The 16,389-nt window shown below is 50.7% G+C and overlaps 1 protein-coding gene across 3 annotated transcripts in view; it reads left to right on the top strand.

Annotated features, from left to right (window-relative positions):
- The window catches only part of LOC138287442 (putative glycine N-acyltransferase-like protein 1B), a 253,972-nt gene that overhangs the window by 27,574 nt on the left and 210,009 nt on the right, over positions 1-16,389 (top strand). The gene's annotated exons all lie outside the window — the stretch shown is intronic.

Raw genomic sequence — 16,389 nt, 5'->3', positions numbered from 1 at the left:
AGGGACAATGGCTGTCATCAGTGCTGAGGCCAGAGTCTGAAAAGCTCGCTGAAGGGCCGCCTGACCAGAATGAATGCCCTCCAGGAATGCATTTGTTTGTTGCAACTGCCTTTCGACACCCTGGATGGCATTCAAAATGGTAGACTGCCCAACAGTGAGGGACCTGAGGAGGTCAATGGCCTCCTCACTGAGGGCAGCAGGGGTGACTGGGGCAGGGGCTGAGGTGCCTGGGGCGAAGGTGATGCCCACCCTCCTGGGTGAGCGGGCACAGGGCAAAGGCTGAGGGGCTGCTGGGAGGGCGGTGCTGGTAGGGGGGGTGGCGGCTGTACCTGTAGATGTGGGAGGCACAGATGTTGCCGCCACCACAAGGGAGCTCCCATCAGAGGACGAGTCCGTGTCGCTGGTCTCAGCTCCTGTCCCTGCCGTGGAGCTCCCCTTGCCCTCTGTCCCACTGGTGAATTCAGACTCCGTAGTGTCGACCCTCCAGGGCCATGTGGGATGCAACTCCCTCGTACTCCGGTGCCACTGCTCCTCCTGATGATGCTAATGCACACAAGAAGAGGGAGACCACAAAAAGGGGGGGACGACAGAAGAAAGGCATGTTCAGTGCATGCATTACCGCTACTGTTGGCGGACACGACAGACACAGAAGCCCCCTGCACTACGCCGCGCTCTTGGGCTCCACTGTTCAATCCCTGGGAAATGTCCTACTAGGCTATGGACGACATCTGCACACATGGATGACACGGGGGCATGACTAGTGTAGTTGGCACTCTACAGAGGTGGGGTTGGGTGCCACATGTGCTGCCTTACGGAGGGACTTTGCCTACTGAACTCGCCCTGGCCTAGGTAAACCCACAGCCCACCTCCCCCACCCAGACACCTCCACTGCACGCAAAATCAGCAGGATGAGAGTGTACTCACCCCCTTGTGGCTGCTGTGATGCCCTCAAGCGCCCATCCAACTCCAGCTACGCCACCGCCAGGATCCTGAAAATCAGGGGGGGTCATGGTGCGACGGGCACCCCTCCCACGTTGGGAGGCCATCCCCAGCTGAGCCTCCGCCGTCTTCTTGCTCCAGCGGCGAATGTTCTCCCATCTTTTCCGGCAGTGTGTGCTCCGTCTGTGGTAGATCCCCAGGGTCCGGACGTCCTTGGCGATGGCACGCCAAATATCTTTTTTCTGGTGGGCGCTGACCTACATGAATTGTACATGGGGAAAAGAAAAGTTATTACCAACTGCACCGTCACAGTCATTGGTCCCCATCCCTACCCTTGCCATGTGGCACATGCACTCACCGTTGTTTCATGCACGCCGCAATCTCCCCCCCTTCTTACATCCACCGCACTCCACACAGGCTTAGCCCATACAGCATGCTCCCAGTGTACTTACCTGTTTGTCTGGAGGACCGTAGAGTAGCGTGTACTGGGGGAGGACCCCATCCACGAGTTTCTCCAACTCCTCCGATGTGAAGGCAGGGGCCCTTTCCCCAGACACTCGAGCCATTGTCTCTTCCAGACCGAGGTCACAGCAGCACTTGCAGTGTAGGTCCCCTCCTGTCGAAGATCATGTATCGAGTGATTGAACAGATAGAAAACGGCGGTCACGTCCGCGGCGGTGCGTACCGTCACCGCCGGCGTACATCGTCATTGGCTCCTGAGACCCATAGGGTCCAATGTTAACAAAGGCAGCATTGCGCCGCGGTCTTCGACCGCCTACCTCAACGTTGTACAACGCCAGCGCAGTTACCTCACTTCCCATTGTCCCACTTTAGAGGTCAGGCAGCCGCCATTTCAGGGGCCCACATGGCTTCATTTTTAAGTGCGTCACACATACCTAGGCCTAGACTCAACACACATACAGCCCACTTTTCGGATTAGGATTCGTGTTCTGTGTAAGCTGTGGGTACGTACCTCTGAGTTGTTTGACTCTGTGCTCGCTGTTTTCCTTCATAGGCACTGTCCGCTGGGACATGTGAGGAGATGGCGGCATCCTCCGGTGTACAGACCACTGGTGGACCTGTCGACAATGGAGGAAAGACATGTGATCATCACATACAGGCTTGACTGTGCCACAATCTAGGAACTGTGTACCCAGCTTGAGCCAGAGCTGATGTCAGCTATCCGCCATCCCACAGGAATCCCCCCTCAAGTGCAGGTGCTGTCAGGGCTCCATTTCCTTGCAAGTGGGTCATTTCAAACAACAGTGGCCATAGCATCAGGGATGTCCCAGCCTATGTTTTCAAATGTGTTGTCCAGAGTGTTGTCTGCCCTGCTGAAACACATGCGGAGAAATATCGTTTTCCCTCAGATAGAGGATTTGCCTACAGTGAAAGGTGATTTCTATGCCCTGTGACATATCCCAAACATCATAGGTGCCATTGATGGGACCCATGTGGCTTTCGTTCCCCCCGCAGGAGTGAACAGGTGTACAGACACCGGAAGAGTTATCATTCCATGAATGTGCAGATGTTGTGTTTGGCAGGCCAGTACATCTCCCATGTGAATGCCAAGTTCCCTGGCTCAGTGCATGACGCCTACATCCTGCGGAATAGCAGCATCCCTTATGTGATGGGTCAACTCCAGAGGCACCATGTGTGGCTATTAGGTGAGCACCTGGAAGCGAGACAGTGGGAAAGGTTGTCTGGGTCTGGGGTTATCCCTACAGGTTAGTGTGTGTCTAACAGTTGTCCCTCGCCATTTGCAGGTGACTCTGGTTACCCCAACCTGTCATGGCTACTGACCCTAGTGAGGAATCCCAGGACAAGGGCAGAGGAACGCTACAATGAGGCCCATGGGCGAACACGGCGGATAATCGAGCGGGCCTTCGGCCTCCTGAAGGCCAGGTTCAGGTGCCTCTATATGACAGGTGGATCCCTATTCTACTCACCAAAGAAGGTGTGCCAGATCATTGTGGCCTGCTGTATGCTTCACAACTTGGCTTTGCAATGACAGGTGCCTTTTCTGCAGGAGGATGGTCCAGATGGCGGTGTTGTTGCAGCTGTGGAGCCTGTGGACAGTGAAGACGAGGAAGCAGAAGAAGAGGACATGGACAAAAGGGACTCGGAGATCCTGCAATATTTCCAGTGAGACACAGGTAAGAATATAAACCTGCCTACTACATGTACTTTAACACTACTACCTCTCTACTGTCTGTCGTTTTCACCCAGTGTATGGTCACTGAGTTGTCACTTTCCCTTACGATTTCACAGATTTGGGTCCCACTGTGTGACATCTGCTTTGATTCCTCATGGACTAGAGCTGTGTGACATAGGTATGTTGACATTATAATTGAAATAGCTTTTTGCCACAGTAATTGCTAATACACTATTCCGAAATCACAGACTGACTCCAGATTGTTTTGTGCTTCAAGGGTGTTTATTTAAGTGCAAAATATTGGGGGGTTGCAAAATGGTGAGGGGTGATGGTGGAGGAATGTCCATGGCAAAGTCCAGTCTATTAATCTCACAGGTGCATTGCCCAAATGGGCATAGGAAGTGGAGCTGGGACAGTTTAAGGATGGACAGGGTGACAAAGTGGGACAGAAGAATGACATTCAGGGTGGTCTGATTTATTGGCGAGGGTCTTGGCATCGTTCTCTGTCTTTGTCCTGGATCTCAGGGACTGTTTTCGGGGTGGTTCTCCCTCTGCAGGGGGTGGGGTGCTGGTGTGGTGGACGTGGGCGGTGCCTCCTGTCCGCTAGCACCGGCGGAGGTGGTGGGCAGTTCATCGTCCATGCTAGTGTCAGGGGCCCCTTGTTGTGCCACAGTGTCCCTCGTGGTGTTGAGTACTTCCTTCAGCACCCCTACGATGGTGCCCAGGGTGGAATTGATGGATCTGAGTTCCTCCCTGAAGCCCAAATACTGTTCCTCCTGCAGGCGCTGGGTCTCCTGAAACTTGGCCAGTACCGTTGCCATCGTCTCCTGGGAGTGGTGGTAGGCTCCCATGATGGAGGAGAGGGCCTCGTGGAGAGTGGGTTCCCTTGGCCTGTCCTCCCCCTGTCGCACAGCAGCCCTCCCAGTTCCCCTGTGTTCCTGGGCCTCCGTCCCCTAGACAGTGTGCCCACTGCCACTGCCCCCAGTTCCCTGTTGTTGTGGTGGTGGGTTAGCCTGGGTTCCCTGTAGTTGTGGACACACTGCTGATTGATGTGTCCTAGGGACAGAGGTATGGGCCCGCTGGTTGGGTGCTGTGCTGGTGTTTCCAGTGGGGGAAGCTCTGTGGTGGCCTGTGACTGTGTCAGGGGAACCGACTGTCCCGAGGTCCCCGATGGGCCGGGCTGGTTATCTAGATCCAGTTGGACAGAGCTGCTGTCATCACTGTGGGCCTCTTCTGTTGGTGGTGTGGACATGTGTGGACCCTCTTGTCCGGTGACGTTAGGTAGGGGTCCTGCAGGGGTTAAAAGTATGTTTATTACATCTGTGTGTGTCATGGTGTGCAATGGGTGGGTGACCGTGCACCCTAGTGCTTGCATTCCTGTGTGGGAGATTATGTGATGATGGTTTGGGGGGGGTGTATGGGTTTGTGCAGTGGGCATGCTTTGGTGATGGGTGTCCATGCTTTGGTGTTGCATGCAGGGCTTGGTGTTGGGATGTGTTGTTTGTGATAGTGGGACATCTGTGAGGAGTTGGAGTGATGGGGGTGAGGGTGGGGGTATGTGATGGCATGCAGGTAGGGTGGGGGATGTAATAGTTAAGATTTGACTTACCAGAGTCCAGTCCGCCATCTACTCCTGCGAGGCCCTCAGGATGCAGAATCGCCAAGACCTGCTCCTCCCATGTTGTTAGTTGTGGGGGAGGAGGTGGGGGTCCGCCGCCAGTCCGCTGAACCGCAAGGTGGTTTCTTGAGACCACTGAACGCACCTTCCGCCGTAGGTCGTTCTACCTCTTCCTGATGTCATCCCGATTTCTTGGGTGCTGTCCCACTGCGTTGACCCTGTCCACTATTCTTTGCCATAGCTACATCTTCCTTGCAATGGAGGTGTTCTGCACCTGTGATCCGAATCGCTGTGGGTCTAACCGGACGATTTCCTCCACCATGACCCTGAGCTCCTCCTCCGAGAACCTGGGGTGACTTTGCCGTGCCATGGGGTGGTGTGGGTGATGTGTGGGGTGGTGTGTGTGGTGATAGGTGTGCTGATATGTAGTGGGGTGTTGTGTGAGGTGCGTGGAAGTTATATGGGTGATGGTGTTGTGTGTCTGTGGTTGCTAGTATTGTTGATGGTGGTGTCTCTCTCTGTGCTTCTTTCTCAATTGTTGTCGTAGGGGTTTGTGGGTGATGTGGGTGGGTGTTTTATATTGTATTGGGTGTGAGGGAGGGGTGAGTGTATGTGTATCAGATGTGTGTATTTCGATTTGTCCAATGTGGCTGTGTTTTGTATGTGTGTGTGTATTTTGAGCGCAGCGGTGTGTACCGCCAATGGAATACCGCGGTTGAAAGACCGCTGCGTGGATTTGTGTGTCGTGATAGTGTGGGCGTATTTTTTGTTGGCGTGACAGTGGAGGTTTTGTTTTCGCCAGTTTATCACTGACCTTTGGTGTGGCGGACTTGTGTGGGTGTCTGAATTTTGGCAGATTGCATGCTGTGGGTCATAATAGCTGTGGCGGTGTGTTGGCGGTCTTCTGCACGGCGGTAAGCGGCTTTTACCGCCAATGTTGTAATGAGGGCCATAGTGTGCAAGGGCAAATCAATGATACAACTAGGAGCAGCTGTAATTATTTCCTTATGTTAATTAATTTTCCAAAAATAGAAAAAGAATATGATTTAAAAAGTACAGAATAATGACTTCTTCAGCTCGTATCATGTATCTTATCTCTATCTGCTCCCATTAGTAATAAGCCATCTTCTGCTCTTGTCATGTCCAATGTCTTTGTGTGATCCCTGGCTCACTCACATCTTCCTCTGCCCCCGACCTCTCTCACTTTTTCTGCTCCTGCAGTCTCCTATGATTTCCCCTGCTCCTGGTATCTGTCAAGTCTACCTATGCTGCCAGACTAAAGTTTGCATTTGGTCCGAGCATCCCACAAGGATTCTTCTGAAGCTGTAATTTCTCCTTCTACATCTCCACGACCCATATTTATGAAAGGTTAGTGCCGCCTTAGCGCCATTTATTTTGACACGAAAGCTCCACTAGCTTAACTTCATATTTATATTTTGATGCTAAACCCATGTAGCGTAATCATTTTGGAGTTGGCGCCATTTTTAGGAAGCACCAAATCGCCTTGCATTAATGAGATGCAAGGTAGGGGTTTCCTTCCTAAAAATGACGCTAGCCCTCCAGCGCCATATTTAGCACCCAGTGCTGAAACAACGCACAAGCTGGAGGCAGACCTGAACAATGGCGCCATTATTTGACGCCTGGTTAGACCAGGCGTTAATGTAAAGGTAGGCCCATTTCCATGGGGAAACACCATGGAATGGGCACAAAAATGCCCACTCCCACCCCCAGCTTCACCACCACCCACATCACAGGGACACTTCTGGAGGAGGGAGACCATCCCAGGTAAGTTAGAGGTAAGTGTATATGTGGTGTGCCATTGGGGGGCCCTTGCATGGGGCCCCCTGGCTGGCACTGAGTATGTAGGGCTTGCCCAGGAGACAATGGCCGTGGTAATGACTCCTGTCTATACCTAGACAGGAGTCATTATTTGGCTGCTAGTGTGTCAAAAAATGATGCTAGGCTTACTAGCAGCAGATAATCTGCCGCTAATCAGCCTACCATCATTCTTGAACCATTAGCGTCATTTCCCCTAACGCCATCCCTCACTGGCTAGCGTCTTTTTTTGAGACGCTAGCCATTCCTTTGCGCCCTCATGCGTCATTTTATAAATATGGCACACGGATGGTGTTAGGGAATGGCGTTAGCTCGCGTTAAGACAAATGATGCACAATTGCGGTAGCGCAGTTGTGCGCTATTTTTCATAAATATGGGCCCACGTATCTTCCATGTCTTCTTTTTCTGGGATTTCTGAAGGTTTCTTCTGCTCCACGCATCTCTCACAATGTCTTCTGCTCTAGGCATCTCTCAAGGTTTCCTCTGCTCCAGGCATCTCCCAAGGATTGCTCTGCTCTAGGCATTTCCCAAGTCTCCTCATTCTGGAATCCCCAATGACTTACTCTACTTCTGGTACCTTCAATGGCTTATTCTACTTCTGGCATCTTTAAAGTCTTCCTCTGCTCACAGCTTCTCACATATTTTCTTCTGCATTATGTATTTGTCAAAAACTATTTGGCATCTGCCCTCTCCAATGTCTTCCTTTGCTTATGATATCTCCCATTGCTTCCTCCTCTGGGTCCCCTCTCATCCTGACGAGCGTGGTCCCTGGAACACAGGAGCTGGGTCTAAGTGTCTCCCACAGTCCAGTGGCCTTTCTGTCCAAATTTGGTTGAGGTAAGTCCTTGCCTCCCCACGCCATACAGCAAACCTGTGTACTGCGTGATTTGCAGATGCTCTGGCTTCTGTGTACTTTTCCAAGGAATCCTTTGTGCACAGCCTAGCCTGGGTCCCCAGCACTCTGTCCTGCAGTGCTCAACCCGCTGAGTTGGACTCCGACGTCGTGGGACCCTCCTTTTGTGACTCTGAGTTCACAGAACTTCCAAGTGCCTGCTCCGGTACTTCTGAGGGTGATGCCTGCTTCTGAGGGGGCTCTCTGAGTTGCTGAGCACCCCCCGTCTCCTCCTCCAAGGGGCGACATCCTGGTCCTTCCTGGTCCCCAGCAGCACCCAAAAACCTCTACTGCGACCCTTTCAGCTAGCAAGGGTAGCTTGCAGTATTTCTGTGTGGAAACACTTCTGCAACACCCAGCACGCCGTGGGACATCTTCCATCCAAAGGAGAAGTTCCTAGCACTTTTCGTTGTTGCAGAATCTTCGGCTTCTTCCACCCGGAGGCAGCCCTTTTGCACCTTCATCCGGGGTTTCCTGGGCTCCTGCCCCCCCTGGACACTATCGTGACTCTTGGATTTGGTCCCCTTCCTTTTCAGGTCCTCAGGTCCAGGAACCCGTCTTCAGTGTTTTGCTGGTGCTTGTGGTTCTTGCAGAATCACCCTATCACGACTATTGTGTCTTTCTGGGGTAGGAGGGTAACTTTACTCCTACTTTCTAGGGTCTTGGGCTGGGGTATTTTGGACACCCTTACTGTTTTCTTACAGTCCCAGTGACACTCTACAACTTCCCATAGGTCTGGGGTCCATTTGTGATTCGCATTCCACTTTTGGAGTATATGGTTTGTGTTGCCCCTAGACACATGTTTGCCTATTGCATCCTATTGTGATTCTACATTGTTTGCACTACTTTTCTTACTGTTACTTACCTGTTTTGGGTTTGTGTACATATAATTTGTGTATATTGCTTACCTCCTAAGTGAGGGTATCCTCTGAGATACTTTTGGCATATTGTCACTAAAATAAAGTACCTTTATTTTTAGTAACTCTGAGTATTGTGTTTTCTTATGATATTGTGCTATATGATATAAGTGGTATAGTAGGAGCCTCTGTTCTACTAATAAGGGATAACTGGACCTGGTACAAGGTGTAAGTACTATAAGCCAGGCCAGCCTCCTACAGATAGGCATTGGTCTGCTGCACCTCTGATACTAGCCCATGGATGGCATTGACAGTGGTTGTCTGCCCTACAGAGATGGTTCTCAGGAGGTCAATAGCCTCCTCCGTGAGGGCATCAGGGCTGAAAGGGCTGGAATGAGGTACCTGGGGCGAAGGAGGCACCCACCCTTCTGGGTGAGCGGGCACGGGCAACTCAGTGGGGAGCAAATGGGAGTGCAGTGATGATATGAGGTGTGGCGGAAGATGAAACAGTAGGGGTGGGCCCTCCACCGCCAGGGATCTCCCATCGGAGTAGGTATCGAAGTCAACACCTCGAGTGGTAGTTGCCTCCCCTGTGGCACTCTCCTCACCCTCCAACCCACTGGTCCCCTTGGCATCGGACGGCTCTGCCTCCGAGGATCCGCGGGCCACTGCATCCCCACTCGCCGGTGCCACAGCTTCCTCACCAGATGATGCTGATGTAGACAGACAACACAAGAGAACAGGGATGGGGAGACAAAACAGGAGAGACACTTGTAAATAGCTGAATGGAGGTACATTAGTGGGTCACACATACACCCACCCAGAAAACCTTCCACCAGGCAGCATCTACCGCTATACACATGGTTATGCCCCTGACCAGTGCCCATAACCCTGATGCAGCCATTCCCCAACTAACTTAAGTACCTGATGTACTGCAGTCTTGACTCAAACACCCCTGCTCCCCACGGGGGCCATTATGTAGATGGACATCAGTCAGAGTCCCTACCACTAGACAGCCTAAATACGAATGCACACACACACATCCATCAATGGGCCAAAACATGGTATATGTACTCACCCCATTGTGGCGCCCATCCAGGTCCGGGTACACCACCGCCAAGATGCGTTGCATAAGGGGGGTCAGTGCTCGACGGGTACCCCTTCCTCGTTAGGAGGACTTCCCCAGCTGGGCCTCGCAGATCTTCCTCACCCAGCGACGCAAGGCCTTCCCACCTCTTCATGCAGTGGGTGCTCTGCCGGTTGTAGACCCCCACGGTCTGCACTTCCTTGGTGATGGCATGCCAAAGTGCCCTCTTCTGGTGGGCGCTGACCTATATGGGACACACAGGAAAATAACACTGAGCACAGACACTGGCCAATCATATACACCTGGCTATACGTCCAATATGGGATGGACATTTCAAACAGCCTAACAGCACACACACAAAGCATGTCAAGAACCATGGACCATACAGTGTCACAGGTACACACATGTATGCAGCCAACACCCACCACTACACACATCCATGCCCCCCAATCCTCCTACTCACCTGTACCTCTGGCCGTCCGTAGAGCTTGGCGTACAGGGGCAGGACCACGTCCACGAGCTTCTCCAATTCCTCGATGGTGAAGGCCGGGGCCTTTCCCCTGCAACACATGCCATTTCCATGAGGAGAGGCAGGACACAGCAGTACACTCAGTGGAGTACCTGCATGCACAAGATCAGGGAGTCAAGTGAAGTTGGGGTGACAAGTTGGCGTTTGCACCGCGGCGGTGTGCACCGTCACCACCGGCAGTGATCATGATACGCTAAGTTTGCCCATTGACAACGATGCTAACCAATGAATTTGCACACAGCGGTAAACACCGTCGTACGATATTACGTCAACCGCTAGCGGTATGAGGTCACTTCCACCACAACACTTCTGGATTACAGGTGGCAGACATTTTGGCCTTAACTACGCAGTTATAAAACCCTCATCTGCACAATGCAGGCCCTATTGTCCCCTAAACACCCACAGGCATATAACATAATACATTACCTCACCTAACCAGTCCTGATGTATCCTTCTGGTCATGTTGCTGTAATATCACACACACTAAGCATTAGTGTTGTCTACAATCATGTCAGCTGTGCTGAATGAGAAACAATGTGTGCAGATGTATGTGTGTTCCTCACACGTGTTTTAAACTCCTCCTAGGTATAGACCCTTGTGGCGAGGAAGGGTCCCATCGGTGTACAGACCACTTGTTGATTTTCAGACCATGGTGGAGTGTCACATCGTTATCAATTACAGACTCACTCGTGCAACTATTCATGAACTTACTGGATCCAGCACTGAGACCAGCTAATCGTAATCAGCATGCCATCCCTACTGAAGTGCAGGTGCTCTCTGCACTCCATTTTTCTGGCTATGGGCTCATTTCAAGTGACAGTGGGCATGGGTACAGGTTTTTCACAGACAATGTTTAGCATAATACTGTCCAGATTCCTGAATGCATTTGTACAACTCCTACAGTCCTATGTGAGGTTTCCCGAAAGTGCTGACCTCCCTGCCATCAAGTCGGACTTTGCCAACATACCCCATGGGATAGGTGCCATTGATGGCACCCTCATAGCTATCATCCCCCCAAGAGTCAGTGAACAGGTGTACCGAAACAGGAAGAGCTTTCATTCCATTCATGAACATTCAATTGATGTGTACTGCAGACCAGTACATCTCACGTGTGGATGCCTGAATCAGTCCATGATTCCTTTGTGCTGAGGAACAGTAGTGCGCCACACAAAATGGAACAACTACAAAAGGACAGAGGGTGGATCATAGGTAGGTGTTTCTGACACTTATTGCCACATAGCAGACAGCCAGGCTGTCTGCTGTGAGGGTTGTCAATGAATGCCATGTTTTGCACCTTTTTCTAGGTGATTCTGGCCATCCCAACTTGCGTTGGCTCCTGACACCAGTGAGGAATCGTGGAACAGATGCAGAGAGGAATACACAATGAGGCCCATAGACATACTAGGAGGATGATAGAGCGCACGATAGGTCTCCTGAAGGCTAGATTTTGTTTCCTACATATCTCTAGCGGTTCCCTGGCCTATGAGCCTGAAAAGGTGTGTAGAATATTGGTGGCCTGCTACATGCTGCACAACGTGGCTGTGAGAAATTCTATCCCCCTCTTGGAGGAGGAGGGTGCTGTATACCCAGACCAGCTTCCTCAGAGAGGGTATGAGAGTGATGGTGATGATGAGAAGGGAGAAGATGTACAGACCAGGATCCAACTGATACAACTGTACTTCCAGTACCTTTGTGGGTCACTTGGATGAGATTGCTGTCTGTGCAACATACCGTCGGTGTGCCTTGTTATCTATGGGGGTGTTTTGGGTAAATAATCATTGCCACTGTGACCAGGTCTGCATAGGACAGATTACAATAAAGTACAACATTTTAACACATCTGTAGGTACAACAACATGTAAGTTGTTGGATGTGGTGCATTTCCTGCTAATCAGATAACAATAAGAGAGTTATCATACAGTTGCATCCATACTTCACTTTGTTTCAACTTAATGACAGGGGACATTGTAACACGTGATAAAACCGTGCCGATTACAGTGATGGGAGTGGCCTACTGGTGGTTGAACAATATGTCGACATGGTCGCAGCAATGTTGGAAGTAGTGGTAGGTCCATCAATGTTTGCAGGAGTTTGTTGTTGTTTTCGCAAGGTTTGGTGGTTGATTCAGTGGGACACTTAGAGGATAGTTCTTGCCAGAGTCACTTCTTTGAGGGGGCCTTCTTCTTGGTAGGCGTTCCTCTTGCCATATCTGGGCCTGAGGGTCAGTTTGGGTGGCTGGTGTTGGCTGGTACAGGTTGAGATGGATGTCCCCTGTGTGTCCTGAGAGGGTGGTACATGTGCAGTTGCTGATGATGGTGTTGTTGTCCTGTCTGTATCCTGGCCTGTAGTAGGGGCTTCTTGTGGGCCTTAGGCTATGTTGGGATAAGGTGCAGCAGTGCACCTGCTATGCTGGTCATTGTGGCATTGCGCAGTTTCCACTGCTCCATGGCCTCTTGGTGGTGTGCTAGCTGCATCCTTTGACTCTGCTCCAGGGTGGATACTATCTGGGCCAATCTGTCCTGGTTATGATGATATGCTCCCAGGACCTCAGGGATCACGTCATGGCTTGCAGCATCCATCCTGTGGCCTCCCCCCAGGGCCACTGATGCCCTCCCACGGGGCCTAGCCCCCTGTGCCTGTGTACCCTGCACAGGTCTGGCGGTACCACTTATACTGGGGCCATCGTCTTCCTACCTGTTGGTAGGGGGTGACTGTGGCCTCTGTACTTATGTTCCACCAGTCTGTGGCCTGGATACACAAGTGTGGGACGATTGGCCACAGCTGATGTTGTTGGCTGGGTGGTAGGGATGTCAGTGGTATCCTGGGTGGGGCTACTGGATGGTGACAGTCCAGGACTGTGTGAGGGGCCAGGGTGATCATTAGTGTCCAGGGTTCCATCCCCAGTGTCCTAGGAAGTGCCTCTGTCTCCCTGTGGGCCACTGCCACTCCTTGTTCTGTCCGTCAGGGTGACATGGGTGGTGGTGCCTGTTGGGAGGAATGGACATGTCTGTTACATTAGCAGATCGGATGGGGTGCACATGACTGGGCATGTTTGTGCAGGTTTCACACTTTGGGGCCATGCAGGTTGCTTTCGTGAGGTTAGCATTGCTTTTTAGCTTATGATGTGGAGGTGCATTGTTGATGCTGTTGGCCATTGTGATTCCTTGCAGGGGTGGGTGGCTGTGCACAGGGGGAGGGATGTGGGCCTGTTGGTGAGTTTGGGGCCATTGTATTCCTGCCTGTTGGTAGGGGGTGACTGTGGCCTCTGTACTTGTGTTCCACCAGTCTGTGGCCTGGATACACAGGTGTGGGGACAGTTGGCCACGGCTGATGTAGTTGGCTGGGTGATAGGGGTGTTAGTGGTATTCTGGATGGGGCTACTGGATGGTGACATTCTAGGACTGGGTGAGGGCCCGGGGTGATCGTCAGTGTCCAGGGTTCCATCCCCAGTGTCCTGGGAGGTACCTCTGTCTCCCTGTGGGCCACTGCCACTCCTTGTTCTGTCCGTCAGGGTGGCATGGGTGGTGGTGCCTGTTGGGAGGAATGGACATGTCTGTTACATTAGCACGATCAGATGGGGTGCACATGACTGGGCGTGTTTGTGCAGGTTTCACACGTTGGGTCCAGGCAGGTTGCCTTCGTGAGGTTAGCATTGCTTTTTAGCTTAGCGTGTGGAGGTGCATTGTGGGTGTTGTAGGCCATTGTGATTCCTTGCAGGTGTGGGTGGCTGTGCACAGGGGGAGGGATGTGGCCCTGTTGGTGGGTTTGTGGGCATGCAAGTGGACTGGATGTAGTGATTGTGGCCTGGGTGGGATAGTGGTCCTGGTGGTAGTTGGAGGAGTGAGGTGGTGCATGCATTCCAGGTGTGATGGATATGGGGTAATTGTAGATGACTTACCCGAGTCCATTCCTCCAGTGAGTCCCTCAGGGTGCAGGATGGCCAGTACCTTTTCCTCCCAGTGAGTGTAGTCGGGTGGTGTTGGTGGAGCTCCTCCCCCACTCTTCTGGACTGCAATGTGGTGCCTGAAAGCCATGGACCTGACCTTCCCACGCAGGTCGTTCCATCTCTTGCGGATGTCGTCCCTGGTGCGTAGATGGTGTCCCACTGCATTGACCCTGTTGACTATCTGCTGCCATAGCTCCATCTTCCTGGCGATGGGTGTGTGCTAGACCTTTGCCCCGAATAATTGTAGCTCCACCTTCAGGATCTCGTCCACGATGGTCGTTAGCTCCCTTTCTGTGAAGCGTTAGTGTTTGGGGGGTGCCATGGAGAGTGTTGTGAATGGTGTCTTTTGTGGATCTTGGTGAGGGTGCTCTTGTCTGGTTGGGTGTCTGTATTGCAGATTGTGGCGTTCGGTGTTTGCTTCTGGAGTTCTCTGTATTGGTTGGCCTAATTGCATTGCAAAGGATTATGGGGTGTGTCTGTGTGTGTTTTATAGTGTTGTGGATGTGTGTCAGGTGTGTGGGTTTCAAAATTACCAATGTATGCATTTCTTACTGTTGGGTCCACTTGCCGCCCGTGGTGATCTGTGCCACCAATGGTCGTTCGGCTTTCACTATCCGCCGCAGTGATTTGTGCTTCATTATTTGGAGGGCGGGGTGTATGTGTGCTCGGCGGTGGCGGGGTGGGAGGTCCAGCATTTCTGCCGACAAGGTCCTGCCGGTGACTTGTGGCAGGGAGATTTTTGGCGGTTTCTGATTTTTGCATAATTATATGGTGGGTTTCTGTTCACCGGCAATGGTGGGCTTCTGTTTGCCGTCGCCACGGCGGTCGACAGTGTTTACCGCTGTGTTCATAATGAGGGCCTTAGTCAAAGACATGCGAGCTGGCTGATGGCAATGGAAATTATTTTATTTATTTGCCATATGCGCGGGAGGCACAGTGTTAATGCCGTGTGTTGTATCATGTTCTACCATTACATCCCTCTGCCTCAGGTGTGACTGAATGCAGTTTTTAAAGTTCACATTTGTCCAAGGCTTGGCGTATAATTTATAATTCAATTATAACTCCAAGCACCGCGGTTGGTAATTATTCATTATAAGCTGGTGAATCTCAAATGAATGATGGTGTGATATAGATCTAACTGTTGCTAAAAGAGTTAAGTTTAATAGCAATTAAAAAAGAAGACAGCTCAAGTTCATTTCAATCCCTCTCAAACTTGAAATGTTTGAGCTTGTTAGATTTTCTGTTCCTAAAATAACAGCTTATGGCTTTATATTTTTAACTTCCTCATGTGGGATCACTGGTAGTATAAGGCACTCTTGTCAGTTAATTTATAGTGAAACGACAAATTAGTCTACATAAACTGGTTTGCAGAAAGCAGGCTCTTTCAAATGTAAGCAGTATAATTCAAGCAGGCATTTGTCAGGACATAAACAAAGATATAGGGCCTGGTAACACATTCCATCATGGTCTTTTTCCTTGGGATGTAGTCGCCTAGTCTAGTGTGATGTAATCATGGGGAAAGGAAATGCCTGGAGGCTCCACTTGGCTTTACTGCACTGTGTTCCTGGGAACAGGCTTGTTAAGAATTAAGCTGTGTGTGTTCACACAGCCTTCATTTCAATTGCTATCTGATCCAAAAGACCTCTTTATTTTTTTATGACTTTCTTTTACCTGTCAACTGCAAGATAAGAAGGGTGCTGCAGCAGGTCATGGTGGCTTCGCTGGTCCACCACCACTGCTTCATGAACAACAGCTGCATCATTTGCAATGCTTGTAAATGATGCAGATGCTTTTGATGATGTAGTGGACCACCTAGAGGAGCTTATGGATTTCCATCATCAGGATGGGGGTTATGTGATCATATTTCTTCATCCCCTCAATGAGACGTAGAGTGCCTTGTAGGGTGCCCTACTGCCTTTCAATGTTTATTCCTTGATCTCTCATTGTGTCCAGTCCGACAAATCATAACAACTTGTATTTTCTCAGTACATTTCACTTGCAAAGAAATACCAAAAAATAGGGAAATCTATGTCTTACTCAGCATTGTTATCTCAAAGTGTGTTATGAAGTTCTGTGGTTTAGTTATAGTGAATAAGTAGCTACCTACATCATTATCATATGAACTCTCTATATTGATGTCATAGCTACACTTTCACAATTGCCTTGTTAAGCTTCTTGTGTTTTCAAATTTAATTAAAAAAGCAACATTTGCCCACTCTTTTTTCAGAATTTTCTCAGGGGGAGAACACCCCTGAACCCTCCTTATGACATTCAGGCTCACGCGCTACGCTTGCCTATGACAGGTCACTCCTGATGAACTTTCACAAACCACCTCTTTCAAATATCACCAGCTGCCACTGCACCTAGGACACATGTAAAAATAAGGTAGAGTTTGGAACTACCTTTAATTCTAAAGTTGAATTTGGTTTATTTTTTATTTTTTAAAACAGCCAGCAAGGCAGGCCTGCTTTAAAATGACACTAGACGCCAGAGCAGTGCACTCATGGGTGGCCTAACTCCACAGATGTCCC

This window comes from Pleurodeles waltl, chromosome 4_1, assembly GCF_031143425.1.
Source record: "Pleurodeles waltl isolate 20211129_DDA chromosome 4_1, aPleWal1.hap1.20221129, whole genome shotgun sequence".
In the NCBI taxonomy this organism is placed as follows: Eukaryota; Metazoa; Chordata; class Amphibia; order Caudata; family Salamandridae; genus Pleurodeles; species Pleurodeles waltl.
The sequence above is the reverse complement of the archived record's forward strand: the minus strand, read 5'-3'. Positions and strand labels throughout refer to the sequence as shown.